Source organism: Pongo abelii, chromosome 3 (genome assembly GCF_028885655.2).
Source record: "Pongo abelii isolate AG06213 chromosome 3, NHGRI_mPonAbe1-v2.0_pri, whole genome shotgun sequence".
NCBI lineage: Eukaryota > Metazoa > Chordata > Mammalia > Primates > Hominidae > Pongo > Pongo abelii.
The window spans coordinates 183,810,686-183,826,809 of NC_071988.2; the positions used below are offsets into that span (position 1 = coordinate 183,810,686).

The 16,124-nt window shown below is 32.3% G+C and overlaps 1 protein-coding gene and 1 long non-coding RNA gene across 3 annotated transcripts in view; one reads left to right on the top strand and one right to left on the bottom strand.

Annotated features, from left to right (window-relative positions):
- FSTL5 (follistatin like 5) overlaps positions 1-16,124 on the bottom strand; it is an 807,547-nt gene that overhangs the window by 441,524 nt on the left and 349,899 nt on the right. The gene's annotated exons all lie outside the window — the stretch shown is intronic.
- The window catches only part of LOC129059126 (uncharacterized), a 45,484-nt gene that overhangs the window by 568 nt on the left and 28,792 nt on the right, over positions 1-16,124 (top strand). The window lies entirely within an intron of this gene.

The window sequence follows — 16,124 nt, forward strand, 5'->3', positions numbered from 1 at the left end:
ATTTTCCTTTTGGAATTGAGTCATATATCATTAACTTAGGCTAAGATTTAGTGATATTTAATAAATAATAGATGGTCTAAACACTTTAATTGAATAAATGTATGTACTTTGTCTCTAAATTTAAGTTATAATATTTATTACATATTATTAATACAACACATGCTTATTAGTTTTACAGTGTTTTATAAATGCAACCTGCATACAAAGAAAGAACAGAGAGATAGAGGTAAATATTTTGATTTGCTCTGCTATAGACAGGTATAAAACCACTAAAGAAGTTTTTTTCCAAGGCTATGGTAGTAGAGCAAAACATGGAGTTTTGTCTTTGACCAAGTCTCAGGTTAAGAATTAAATTATTCAAGGAATTAAATTTTAAGACTGGGGGCTTTATATGTGTCAATGGTGGTGAATTTAGGTGATACTTGATAAATGTAATTTTTCCAAAAAGAAAAAATTGGACAAAGTTAAAAGGGCTTCAGTCACATTTTATATATATATATATATATATATATATATATGTACACAGACACACTGTATATATATTAAATATAGTCTATGTTATATAAATACATTCATCTGAGTGTATATTTAAATATATGATCTGGTATTCAAGAGGAAAAGCTCTTAAAGTTTTAATTTTAAGTAGCAAAAATAGAAAAATATTAAACTATTTCCTTTTATGGGTAAAAGCTAAAAGAAAAAAATGAAGTAATTTTTTTCAAGATTGTCAGTGAATAGAAGGAGTTCTGCTTAAAAAATTGCAAATCAAAAAATAAACCACTGGAAAACCAGATTTTTAAGCTAAAAATCTACACGTATCATATTATAATTAATGTATATAATTACCTATAATAGTATGCAATTCAAATTTATAATCATTTCACTTCAAAATTGTCTTGTTTTAAGTATTTCTTAGGAATGAAAAATAATTTCCAGTTTTGCTTTGAGCCGTCAAATAGCAAACACTTTGTAAATGAGAAGGAAACAAGAATCTATTTGGCTACTGTGCCAAGAGGGACCCTAACAGCAGGTGATTACAATAAAAACCACCTTGTTATATAGTTAACATCTGTGCTTTCTAAATGGTAAAGTAAATGAACATAATGGATATAGTTTTGGATTCACATTTTGCCACCTGCCTTTACACAAGCATACACAGAATGTCTTCAAATCACAGAGCCAAAATCTCAGACACATCCTGCCAATTTTCCTTAAATGATTGTATGCATCAATGACAAGGAACAAACACATTTTGCAATTTTGTTTGCAAGGAAAGAGCAACCCTTAAGTTTATAACAAGGAAAGACTAGAATCAGAACCATTTTTTGAGATGTATATACTAAAATGCAAAGATCCAATAGAATCTCAGAATCATCTTAACTGTTTTTAAAATAAATGAATAAGAAACAAAAAAAATGGACTTCCTGGCTGATGTAATAACATTCAAAGGGATTTTTGTTAGGTAAATATATTTGATATTGTGCAAATAAAATGTTTTATAGTTACTTAAGGTCTTCACTTATGGTATACAAAACAATCGGTCCATCACTATCAGACACATTTTTTTCTTTGCACTGCTGGAACACCTGGCATGTTTTAAAGAGGGTACATTTCAACAGTCAATGAACAGGCTGCCAGAGATTTTGCTTCCTGTTATGATGGAATTTCCAAGTTCTTATGTGGATAGTAAGGATTAACAGTAAACATACTTATAATTGGATTTTTTAATGAGTGTTTATTTTTCTTTTTTTAACATTTAAGTTGATGAAACTTGCATTGCCTTGCTTAAAGATTTTGATTAAAAATGAAATTATGTTTGCAGGCATATTTTTTATTGAACTTTTTATTATGAGTAAGAAAAATCCTAGTTTCTCTGTTCATTTATGTTGTGGCCTAGGAAGGATACTTAGCGTCTTGGGACTTCAGATTCTCTGTCTACCATAAGTATTACTACTATTGCAAACTGAACATGCTTTTATCTGTTTAACAAAACATACAATTAAATGAAAAGTGTCCCTTGATGAAATGCTTGTGAAAGTTATTCTATTGCCTCTCAACAAAGAGACATCATGAACCCCAGAATATTAAACATGTCAAAGAATTTTGCAGCAAAACAAAAAATATAAAAATAGATAAGTAAACCAGCATTTCTTCAAATTGTTTGATCGGAGTATACTAAAAAAAAATTGGGGTTGGAGGGTGGTAGAGTTAGAACGTATGGCCATCTCCCTGACCCCATAGGATTCTGCACTGTTATTTTAATAGTGGTATTAAATGATATGTGGGTCCCTATTAGTGATATTTAGCTATGATACTTAGAATACTTGAAAATCACAACTCAAATGTTCTCCTAGAAGCTTAAATGAAACTTTCATGTCCTCACATTAAAAAATATTTTTGTATTCAAGATTTTTGGTAAATGAGTAAATCATAGCTGCTCTTGCGGTGAGAGTGGGGGAAATTGGTAGCTATGTGATACGATGGCTATGTTAATTCTTCCACTATAGTAACCATTTCATCATGTATATATATTTTATAACATCATGTTGTATACCTTAAATATACGCAATAAATTTTATTTAAAACAATTCTTAACTCTTTTTAGTCATTCTAAAAATCCAATTAACAGATACAATGTAAAATTTTCTTTGGATATTTAAATTTTAATTTTTTTCTCATATGAAACATACCTCTAATTATGTATCTGATAGGACAAGCAAGCACTATTTGCCTGGCTATTAAATTGACATTTTCATCACCTGAATGCATTTTTGTGGCATTTTTGAGGAGGCAGTAATACAAAACTTAGAAATAAAATTGAAAGTTTTAAATATCCAAGGTTACTTGCTGTTTTGCTACAGAAAAAGCATATAAAATATAAAAACATATCATGCTCATGAATTTTAATTCCCAGTTTCAAAGTGTTACATTAGATGTATTTGAGATTAAATAAATTTCAATTTCTCGCTATTGAAATTAAATAGAATCTTTATTCTAATATATTTTTCCACAAGATTTTAGTTTTAAAAAGTAAGAACTTTTTAGGAATACCACTCAAAATAATGTCACTCATTAAATAACTTCTGTTGTATTTGTAATATATCATATTTCTGAACAGCATAATAATATATAACAGCATATATATACATATATATGCCATTCTGAAAAATTTAAAGACTTTTAATTTTTAAATTTCATTCTCAGGATTTTAGAGAAAATTTGCTGAAAACTGTATCTCACAAGATCAATGAAAATAATGACTTGTGGCTTTTTAACTTTATTAAGTGATTCAGATACTAATAAGAGACATTGACCAGTTAAAACCATGAATTCACTGAACAGATTCTTGCTATGTGCTAGGGACAGGTAATACAGAGATGAGGGATGCTTAAAAGAAGGTTATGGAAAATTCTTACCTATAAATAAACCACTTTCCTACAGCATGGTAAATGTTATGATAGTTTTATGTGTGGTGTGCATTTATAAGACTTAAGGACCCTTCAAATGAACAATGACTAACGAAGCTCCCAGGGAAAGGACAGGGGAAGAATTCACAGATGATATGAAATCTGAACCATATGAATAAGCTGTACAATAGGACAGTGCAGTGATATTTTTTGGGAGGTGAGACGATCCTTCCGGATAGCAAGAACTGCAAGAAATCGTGGAGTTCATTATAAGTAAGAAATGTTCCTGCGCCAGCACACAGTGCAGCATCTCTCAGGGAGAGGCTGCTAAAGGGGCCCAGTGGTGATGAGCTGGTCATGGAGGCTCTTGCATGCTCTTTTAAGGAGTCTGGAGTGTATTAGGGAAGCTATTTTAAGGAAGGCTATTATAAATCCAAATTTGGATATTAGAAAGAACACCCTGGAAACAATGTTGAGGATAGGTTGTTGAAGAGCAAAATTAAAGATATTGTGAAATTTTTGATTAAAAATAAATTTGTTAATATTAAAAATAGAGCAAGAATGGAGATGCAAAAAAGGAAATATATGAAGAGATATTTAAGAGGGCAGAAAATAATTTTTTTAAAATCTGGACTATTTCCTTATTTTATGCTTTGAATAATTGAGCGGATGTTGACTTCATTCTTTAGATAGGAACAAAAAGAGGAAGAATAGTTTTGTGAAATGGTAATGAGTTAGGCCTGGGTGTGTTGAGTTTGAGACATCTATGTGCCATCCAATTGAAGGCACTAAATACGTAGTTGGACCTATGAATCTAAAAGCTCAGAACAGGTTTTTAATGTAAGAGTTTGTTAAAATGTAGTGATAGTTGAAGCCATAGAGAAAAGCATTTATATTGAAAATAGGGTTTTAAAAGAGTAGAAAATTCTTTAGAACATCAACAGAAGTGACGTTGAGGTAATCAAAAGAGAGAGTATATTTTAGAAAAGAGCACTAAGTATGAGATTTGAAAGACTCTTTCTTAAAAACAATTAGAGAAAGAAGAGTCCACAAAATTGACTAACAAGAAAGAGGAGTCCATGAAATTGACTAACAAGTGTTAGGGAAATCTAGAAAAAAACCTATCGACAATTTAAAGATATATGAAAGCATGAAAATCTCAAATACTATAAAAGTTAAATGAAATAAATTCTTGAAAATATGCCTATTATATTTGGTAAATAAATAAGATGCAATGAAATTAGGGGAAAGTGTCTCGGTGAATTTTTCTGAAGAGAGGGCATACCACTAGTTTGAGGTGAAAAGACAGCAAGAAATTTAAGATAATGAAATTAAACAAGGCCTTTCAACTAGGTAAAGCACTTTAAAATCATTAATAAAATAACAGTAATATACTTCTTAATCTATGAGGTGTCTTCTATCACATCCTTTTCATGATTCATAAAAAAGGAAATCCAATTACAGAACAAACCTTAATATTTGATATACTTAAATAAAAACTAAATGCTTTATTAAGGTTAGCTTTTGCTAAGGCTTGGAATAAGTTCAAAAATAAAATTTATGGCCTATGAAGTGGATGCATCTTCTCTATTATGCATTTAATACCCTTTACTCATAAAAGGAATGCTGACTCACTTGAAATTTTGAATACCTCTATTTATAAAATATATATACTTGACTTTCAGGATCAATAATACAAATGTTAGTAAATCATTAAGGAAATCATGTAATGATCACTATTTGACTTAATGGGTTTCTATGCTTAAAGAGATGACTTTATTGTATTATTTTACGGTTCTAGGTATTTATTCTATTTTGACAAGTAAAGGTGGATTCAACAAGATATATCCAGAATTTTCACACACATATGAATAAATAATAAAGATAGCTAATTATTGAAGCAAAAAATCAAAATAAAACTAAAGCAAAATGAGACAGCAAACAGAAACACTAAAATAATACTGACTCACTGGTGTTAAGAAATAAGGACAAAAGTAAGAAATTGTATATGTTTTGGTGTTTGTACCTCTTTACCTTTATGTATTAAATGTTAATGTTTTCTGTTAACGTTTAACATATTAAAATGTTTTCTGTCACCCAGACTGGAGAGTGCAGAGGTATGATCTCAGATACTGCAACCTCTGCCTCCAGGGTTCACGCCATTCTCCTGCCTCAGTAACTCTCCTGAGTAACTGGGACTGCAGGCGCCCGCCACCACGCCTGGCTAATTTTTTTATATTTTTAGTAGAGACGGGATTTCACTGTGTTAGCCAGGATGGTCTCAATCTCCTGACATCATCATCCGCCAGCCTCAGCCTCCCAAAGTGCTGGGATTACAGGCGTGAGCCACCGTGCCTGGCCTGGAATGTTTCCTTATTCCTAAATTTTATCCATATAAGTATAAGAAAAGAGTATCAGAGGTTGACATGTATCAACATTATGATCCTTCTTTGAAACTAGTGTTACCTATATCACATATTAGGTTCCCAAATATAAATATACATAAGGAGAGAGAGAGAGACAGTCTGACCAAATTAAACATTTTAAGAATGCTATATGTAACAAACTTATATCTAAGATCACATGGAATACTCATCAAAAGAAACCATGTTGAGCTGTAAAACAAATCTCAATCAATTTAAAAGCCAGAAATCATAGCAAGTATTTACTCTGAACGCAATGGAATTATATTGGAAAATATTAAACATAAAATATGTAGAAAGACTTTTAAATAATTATAAATTAAACACTTTTTAATAAAAAACACAGGTCAAAAATAAAAGCAAAATGAGAAAACTTCAAACCAAATTATAATGGAGATAAAACAAAATTTGTAGGATGAAGCTAAATCAGTGATTATAGGAGGAAACTGGATATTAAATATTTATATGAGAATAAATGAGAGATTTAATGTAAATGATATTTTATTTTCCGATGCTAGAAATAAAAATGAAAAAAGAATGGATATAATAAGGATAAAAGCAATCATCAAAAAAAAGACAAAATGCAGTATAATTTAAAAGTCAAAAGTTATTTGAAAACATTAATGCAATGATCTATTCTGTTACGGGATGAATGAAAGACAGAAAGAGACCACAACTTAATAATACTTGGTAATTAAATGAAAGAAGACATTCTACAGACTATATAGACATTTCGGATAAGGTATTATTATGAACCACTTTTTTTTGCCAAAGATCTAATTTCTAATTCTCTAAAATGGGAAACAACCCAATGTCTACAAATGTGTGAATGAATAAACAAATTGTGGTATAATCATACAATATACTAATGCTCAACAATAAAAGGGAGTAAAACCTACGGAAGCACTCAAAACATATGTGAATCTCACAAACATATGTGAATCTCACAAACTATATATTAAATAAAATAATTCTGACAAAAACTGTGATTATACTGTTGGTTCAATTTATGTGAAATTCCAATACAGAAAAATATAATCTATTTTAAGTGGTCAACATTTAAAAAGTGGTGGTATTTTTGACTGAGAAAGGAGGCTTAACTAAAAAAAGGAATGAAAGACTTTTCTGGAGTGATAGTCATACTCTATATCTTGATTGGAGTGGTGATTACATAGTGTATGCATTTGCTAAAATTCCAAGGACTAAACACTTAAACCTAGTGTATGTGTCATTGTTATTTAAGTTCATATAGATTAAAAGAAACTTTTAAAGGAAAACGTAAGTGTGAATGAGTTTGCTTCAGGAGAGCATGTAGAAAGAAAAGCCCTGAGCAAAGGCTGGAATTTTGAGGGACAGGTAGACTGTTAAAAATGTTTTAGAGTTCAAAATATACTTACAGGAAAAGTATGATGTTACAAAAGCCAGGAGATTATAGATTTTTAATACTGTTGATAATGTTGGTAGTTATGATTGTTCACCAGTGTTACCTGTTATTTGTAGAAGCCCTGTTAGGGAATGAGTGAAGAGTGTCACCGTGTTTGGCAGATATGGCTGATCTAAAGGAAAGTGATTCCATGTACTCTCGGGAGCACAAGTCAAATAACACAGCATTGAGGTGTGACTGGGAAATAAAGAGTGAAAAGGGTGAAGATAAAAGTGGAATTTGTTTTCAAATGACTTCATTAAAATGGGAAGAAGAGAGAAATTTTAAAAAGAAACTCAGATTTGAGAAAAATTTAGAAGAAATTGGATTCGATGCTTTATCTACATATCTAAAACAACCGCTATACTCTGTTTAGAGGGTTATATTATAATGCTTATTTCTCAATGTATAATATAATTTTATTTGCATAACAATTGAAAAGCATGAATAGCAAGATTTTCATTCTCAAGACTAATCCTCAGGTAGTAGTCCCAAACCCTGTTGATATCTACAGACGTGAACAGTAATAAAAGTGAGAACTGTTTGGGCAACCCTCAAATTTAATTTTAGCTGCTCTATCTCTTCAGGGATATTTCTCCTCAACTAATCTCACTCCAGCCTAATCTGTGATATCTGATAAACCAAATGTTGTAAATTTCTTTCAATGCATTCCTAAAATTACGGCACAGGATAAACTGGGCAATTGATGTGTTTATCCCCCAAGTTGGGGCCTTTTCCAGATCTTTCATTAACTTTTATGAATGAAACGACTTCGAGAAGCTGCCTTTTCATTTGATTTCTGGTAGAGTTCAGCATGCAAGGAAATAAGCAAGAAATCAGAGGAGGAGGGAGAGTGAGACGGGATAGATAATAGATAGAAATACAGATAGAATATGCATTAGATAGAGGTAGCGCTATTCCTCCCCCAACACCTGGAAGCATTACTGAATGTTGGCTGCATCCCTTGAACTAACATCACATTTTCTGTCAAGGGTGCTCTTCTCATGCCTCTGTTTCTCAGTGTTCTTATAACAGCTGCTTTCTTTAGCTTTTTCAGGCCTAAAATTGAGAATGGGACCTTACTGTTAGTAGGCTCTGTTCACACTTCTATAAACAGTTCCTTATTTAAACTCTCATGAAATTGCTCAAAGTGCATGCACCATTTATTTTTCCTGCCAGAATCTGATTGATTCACCTCTTTCATTGATTAAAAATATTCTAAATGAAATAGAAAAGGAACACCATATGTTATTGTTGCAATTTCTTAGCCATGTCTCATAAAAAGTATTGTACAAAATATATCGATAATACATACTTGTAGAGCCACAGAAAATATAGTAGAATGTATGCACCTTCATCTGATGATATTAAAATTACTCTTCAGTCCCATTAGGTATGTGCAAAATGTGCTTTAAGGCTCTTTATATAATATTTGGAATCAAAATCCCATAGATGAACATGTAGGATGCTATTCGTTTATTTGACAAATATTTATTGAGTAGCTTTCTAGGAGATAAAAATATATTGTTAAACAGAACAGACAAAGCCACTGCTCTCACAGAGCTTATATTAGGCAAAGGAAGACAGGCAACAAATAGATAAAAATAAATATATAAAAATCGTTGGTAGTATTAAGTGTCTAATTAGGTAGTATTAATTGCTGATCCTAATTCTTTAAAGAAGTTATTTTAGGAGTAGAAAGGTGGCCCATGTAGTAGTTGCATGGTGAATCAGAGCATAATTATTATTTTATTGTTTATTCCACTAGTTGGCTCTTTAACAACTGTTTTTGATATTGATGAGGCTTTGGCATCCTCTCTATGGGCCTTAAGATCGGCTCCCAGCTGGGCTGCCGGTCTGATCAGATTTGAGTGTGTGTGGCATTGAAGGATGTGAGGCTGTCTTTACAGTGAGCTTCAGGGAAAACACTAGTGGAGCTTCTGCAGGGTGTTCGCTGAAGGACGCCAACAGAGCGAGGACACCTTGTGACATCAATATAAATAGCTGCAAATTGACAGCTGGTATCGCATAATCAAAAACAGGTGGCTAAATTTGAACTGAAATGTGATGCTGATTATTGTGTTTTGAAGGTACAGTCTGTGAACCTTTCTGTGTGTAATTAAGAAGGCCGTTTGCAATATAAACGCTATAGGCTCATTCCAGCCCATATCTATGATTGTACCAAGTTGGCCCCCATGCTTGCTTATATAATTTCAAACATCTGTTCTTCTATACAGTTCATTTTTACAGTTATAGCAAACTAACTATGAGACTAAGAGTGATCTTCTAAAAATGAACACCAGTATAATCATTCTTTTGGATTATTTTTCAAATTACAAATAATCCAATAACAAAGCACAAACACTTTCACCTAAAATAAAATTGGTATATCTTTATATGTGATAAATATGCTACTGAATATTACACTACTTAATAATTACCATGCATTTTATTTCAAGTCTATCATCTGTTTTAAGTATAACTCTAAAATTACCCCTAATTAATGTCACTAAATTGAATGATTATATGTTACTGTAAGAATTTCCTATGTCCCCAAATCTTTAAAAAAGTCTATTTATCTTCTCTATCAAAATATCATCCTGTCAAAAAGAAACAATATGCAATCTGCTATTATTGATTTTTGGCAAATATAAGTGGCTTCTTAATATTATATCATATTTCTGTAAGCAATAAGTAGTCATTTTATTTATTCTAATACTTTGCTCTGAAGTTCAAGTATTATTAGTATAAAACATTGACATATTTTGTAAGACATGACAATCCTTTGCCATCTTCATCATGAATTATCCAAAAGAATTACTGGTGCTCTAAGGTAATAAGTAATTTTTATTACCTTAAGGCAATGAGAAAAATTAGAATACCTATTTGCTAACTTGATTGTGTTTGCCCCACTATATTTTTTAACATTTGTAAATTATTTCATGTGATTTAGTATTTCTTTCTTAAATTGTTAAGCTATTGCAATATAAGACCTGTTCTTTATTGTTTGCTGAGCAGTATCATTTTTCCAGAGACTTTATTTACACATTTTGTGAATACAGGATTGAATAACCATCACATTATTCATATAAATTGTTATGCTACTTATTCTCCTTGTCACAGGTTCTAAAAAGTTAGGTGATAGCATGATGCCTCCAGCTTTGTTCTTTGTGCTTAGGATTGTCTTGGCTATATGGGCTCTTTTCTAGTTCCATATGAAATTTAAAGTAGTTTTTCTAAGTCTTTAAAGAAAGTCAGTGGTAGCTTGATGGGAATAGCACTGAATCTATAAATTACTTTGGGCAGTATGGTCATTTTCACAGTATTGATTCTTCCTGTCCATGAGCTTGGAATGTTTTTCCATTTGTGTCCTCTTATTTCCTTGAGCAGTACTTTGTAGTTCTACTTGAAGAAGTCCTTCATATCCCTTGTAAGTTGTATTCCTAGGTATTTTATTCTCTTTGTAGCAATTGTGAATGGGAGCTCAAACTACACTACAAGGCTACAGTAACCAAAACAGCATGGTACTGGTACCCAAACAGATATATAGACCAATGGAATGGAAAAGAGGCCTCAGAAATACTGCCACACATCTAAAACTATCTGATCTTTGACAAATCTAACAAAAACAAGCAATGGGGAAAGGATTCCCTATTTAATAAATGGTGTTGGGAAAACTGGCTAGCCATATGCAGAAAACTGAAACTGGGCCCCTTCCTTACACTTTTTACAAAAATTAACTAAAGATGGGTTAATGACTTAAACGTAAGTCCTAAAACCTTAAAAAAAACCCTAGAAGAAAACCTAGGCAATACCATTCAGGACACAGGCACTGGCAAAGACTTCATGACTAAAACACCAAAAGCAATTACGACAAAAGCCAAAATTGACAAATGGAATCCAATTAAACTAAAGAGCTTCTGCACAGCAAAAGCAACTATCATCAGAGTGAACAGGCAACCTATAGAATGGGAGAAAATTTTTGCAATCTATCCATCTGATAAAGGGCTAATATCCAGAATCTACAAGGAACTTGAACAAATTTACAAGAAAAAAACAACCCCATCAAAAAGTGGGCAAAGGATACGAACAGACACTTCTCAAAAGAAGACATATATGCAGCCAATAAACATATGAAAAAAGCTCATCATCACTGGTCATTAGAGAAATGCACATCAAAATGTCATACCATCTCATGCCAGTTAGAATGGCAATCATTAAAAAGTCAGGAAACAACAGATGCTGGAGAAGATGTGGAGAAACAAGAATGCTTTTACATTGTTGGTGGAAACGTAAATTAGTTCAACCATTGTGGAAGACCATGTGGCGATTCCTCAAGGATCTAGAACCAGAAATACCATTTGACCCAGCAATCCCATTACTGGGTATATACCCAAAGGTTTATAAATCATTCTACTATAAAGACACATGCACTTGTATGTTTATTGCAGCACTGTTCACAAAAGCAAAGAACCAACTTGGAACCAACCCAAATGCCAATCAACGATAGACTAGATAAACGAAATGTGGTACATATACACCATGGAATACCATGCAACCATAAAAAAGGATGAGTTCTTGTCCTTTTGCAGGGACATGGATGAAGCTGGAAACCATCATTCTCAGCAAACTAACACAGGAACAGAAAACCAAACACTGCATGTTCTCACTCTTAAGTGGGAGTTGAGCAAATGAGAACACATGGACACAGGGAGGGGAACATCACACACTGGGGCCTGTCGGGGGCTTGGGGAAGGATAGCATCAGGAGAAATACCTAATGAAGATGACGGGTTCTTGGGTGCAGCAAACAACCATGGCATGTGTATACCTATGTAACAAACCTGCAGGTTCTGCACATGTAACCCAGAACTTACAGTATAATAATAATTAAAAAAAACTACACCAAAAATAATAAAAATAAAAATAACAAAGAGTAAAAAAAGTTAGGTGATAATAGTGTACTTGGGAAGTTACTGCTTGATTTGGTATTAAAAATAATTAAAAAGAAATAGAACAGAAAACAACAATGTTCTATGAATTCCACTATGCTACACTATTTCTTTCCTGAGTTGAAGTGTCCAGATCTTCAAATTGCATACCCAAGAAACTTTTAAAATGTACTTTAGTATTACTGGCTATTAGATTAATGCACTCTTCTCAGTTTTGATAAACTGATTGCTAAATATCTTTAAAACCAAATAAAACATTTTTTTGTTGTTTGAGTTTTGTTTTAACTAGTACTGTTGCTTCTCTCTACTTATGTTGTCTCTCCTGTTGCAGAAATATAACAGACTCTTAAAACAGGCACGGATATTGTTTTTCAGGCTTCAGAGTACTTGGGAGCTGCCTTCAGAACCAGTTTACAATCACACTGGAAAATCCATCTCACTGTTTAATAGACAATTGGATTTCTTACTGCAAGTGATATTATCAAGGTTGATTACTCATTTTATTCACTAGACATGAAAGAGTTCTGCCTTCAAAGGCAGCATATTTATAACCTCTGAATACATTGGAAACTTTTGCCTTAGAATACAAATGTAATTACAAAGAAGCTCAAGACATGTTTTCAGAAATGCCAACATCTTTAGATTTTCATTTGATATTTGATATTAGTTTATAATGTAACTCATTACTTAATTGCTTCACAAATTTGTCATGTTATTCTTAGCTGGTATCTTTAAGTGTTTTATCTGACGTCAAGAATCGTGAATTGTGGGCCAGGTGCACGTCTGTAATCCCAGCGCTTTGGCAGGCCAAGGCGGGCCGGTCCCTAGAGGTCAGGAGTTCGAGACCAGCCTGGCCAACATGATGAAACTCCATCGCTACTAAAAATACAAAAATTAGCTGGGCATGGTGGCAGGTGCCTGTAATCCCAGCTACACAGGAGGCTGAGGCAGGAGAATTGCTTGAACTTGGGAGGCAGAGGTTGCAGTGAGCTGAGATGATGCCACTGTACTCCAGTCTGGGCAACAGAGCAAGACTCTGTCTCAAAAAAAAAAAAAGAATTGTGAATTGTGTGTGTATTTGTGTGTGTGTTTGTGTGTGTGTGTGCACGCACAAGTATGTGTGCTTGTACTGAACCAAAGGACAAGATATTTCTGGTTTATAATGTTATTATTGTTTGGATAATTTTAAATTATTTGCTATAATGAAGTGAAATATTAAAAAATAAATGTGTGTATTTATATACATATTTGTATTTTCAAAGTATCTTCTTTGTTTAAAATTATGTAATTTTACCATATATTAAAATTCTATAATCATATAATCAACAATTTAGTACTTAGATTTGTGTTACAAATTCTTCTCATTAATAAAATAATAGACAATATATTAATGACTTAATAAATCTTGAATGTATTTTTTAGAGTTACAAGTTAAGATAACTTCTTGAGGCATTTATACAGTTTTACAGGTACCTAAATGTTAGTAATGACTATTTAAAATGCTATATGTTTTCATGAGAAAATACTATATGAATAGTAACTTACTCCATAAATTTTTATGAAGAGAATGCACATTCATTAACCAATCACAATCCACTCTACTAATGATTTTATTCTCATTGTTTCATTTTTTTTCTTAAAACCACAATATCAAGTAGTTTTTATGTCATTGACATTTTACAGATAAGAAAATTGAGGCACTGGGAGTTTGTGCATTTATCTAGGTCAAAAGGTTTGTCAAAGTTGAATGGAGGATTAGAACCAACATATTATCTGCTCCAGGATCATTACCACTTCTCTATGCAACCATGCAATCTTGTATTACTGACTTAGGCATTTACTATGATATTTTTTGTAGCTGATTAGGAAAAAAATAAATATTTTTGATAAATATGCCTATGTATGCAACTATGTAATTTGAATATAATTCAAAACATATATTTAACCCTTAAGTCTAGACCACATGTGATGCTCTAATAATCTATATTTGACTTTGCTGTTATTTCAAGTAAGTGTTTGGAGTTACATGATAGTATTATATAATTGTCTCCTTAAAATGATAGTATTTAAAACTGAGAAAAATAAATAACATTTAATGTCAGAATAGTTATATTACTTTTATTTGCATTCAAGTTACATGTTAAATGTATTAATATAATTTTTAGAAAACATCAATATCAGGGTAAAATAAACCCAAATGTCCCATGCAAAGTTTGATCCAAAGTTTTATAAAGGATCATTACAGAAAGAAAAAGATAAATTGGTTATTCTTATAATTACACTAAATAACTTTTGTTGAGTGTTTTCAATATAAAAGCACTATCTAAGCATTTTTGATGAATACATTGCAATAATTTTATTAGAGAGAAACCATTACTATCCCTATTTTACAGATGAGAAAGCATACATGGGTTGGTTAAGTAATTTGCTCAAGGTCACATATATATAAAAGTGGAAGAGCTGAGATTTAATGCCAGTTAACAAGGCTCCAGAGCTGGCTCTCCGAAGCACAATTTACTGAATCTTTAGAGCGAAGGCACCTTTAGAGTCACTTGTAGTTGTTTTTTCAAAGGGCAAGTTTCCAGTTTTTTGTTTCAGTTTTTGTCTTTTTTCTCCCTTTCTTTGAGTGGAGTTCTAGTAAACAATAAAATAATTTCCAAGTTTACTTCAGCATTTGTAATTATAACCTTAACATTTTAATTTCAACATAATATTAAAATCACTCCCTAGTTAAAAAAATCCAAGACACTGCCAGGTGCGGTGGCTCACTCCTGTAATCCGAGGACTTTGGGAGGCCAGGGCGGGAAGATCACCTGAGGTCAGGAGTTTGAGACCAGCCTGGACAACATGGTGAGACCTGTCTCTACTAAAAGTACAAAAATTATCTGGGTGTGGTGGTGTGTGCCTGTAATCACAGCCACTCAGGAGACTGAGGAAGGATAATCTCTTGAACCCGGGAGGCAGAGGTTGCAGTGAGCCGACATCGTGCCACTGCACTCCAGCCTGGGCGACAAGAGCAAGACTCTGTCTCAAAAAAAAAAAAAAAAAAAAAAAAAAAAAATCCAAGACATATCAAACAGCACGTGAATTTTTTTCATGATGTCTTGTTTTAAGAAAAGGTAATCGTCTGATGTATTGCAAACTTACAGTAATTTCAGAATACTAAAATGACTTACTGTTTATCAGAAATGTATGATTTTTCACAAATAATCCATAAAAATGATCTCAGACACAATTAGACTTTTCATAAATATAATAGCTACAATGAAAGGATCATCAGCCTTATAACTTTCAGGAGGCTGATTTCTTGAATATTTTAGCTTTGATTTAGGAGAGAGATGGTTTACTATTTTTGAAATTATATTCTCACTATTTAAGTCTTTTATCATTCTTCTAAACTAATAGTCTCCTAAATTCATTTTCTGTCTTGAGAATTACCAAAAAGAAGTAATGTTCTATAATGTTTTTTAAAAGATGTTGATAAACAGTGCTTAAAGAATTCTTAATATTTAATATGGTAACATGTATTGTAAAGTTTCAGGAAATTAATATATTATGCTGCATATTTGCATATTATATGTAGCATTATTTTTTCATGGATTCATCAGGAAAGCATAATATTTTTTTTGCAATGCGAATAATTAGAAAAGCCCTAGCTACACTTTTACGATGTGTTGGTTCAAACTCTACTCCGTATCATGGTCATTTGGGGAGTCAACCTGTTGTCGCTGCCTCTATTTGGAAATGTTCTGATCCTCATGAAAGAGGGAAAAGAGTCTTGATGAACCATAAACTAGTTCTTAATCAACTTAAAAGGGATGCACATCTCACTTTTGCTTGCATTCAATTGACCAAAGTAAGTCATATAGGCACTCTGCGTTCATTAGTGTGGGGAAACGTAGCCATCTACACTTGAGGGG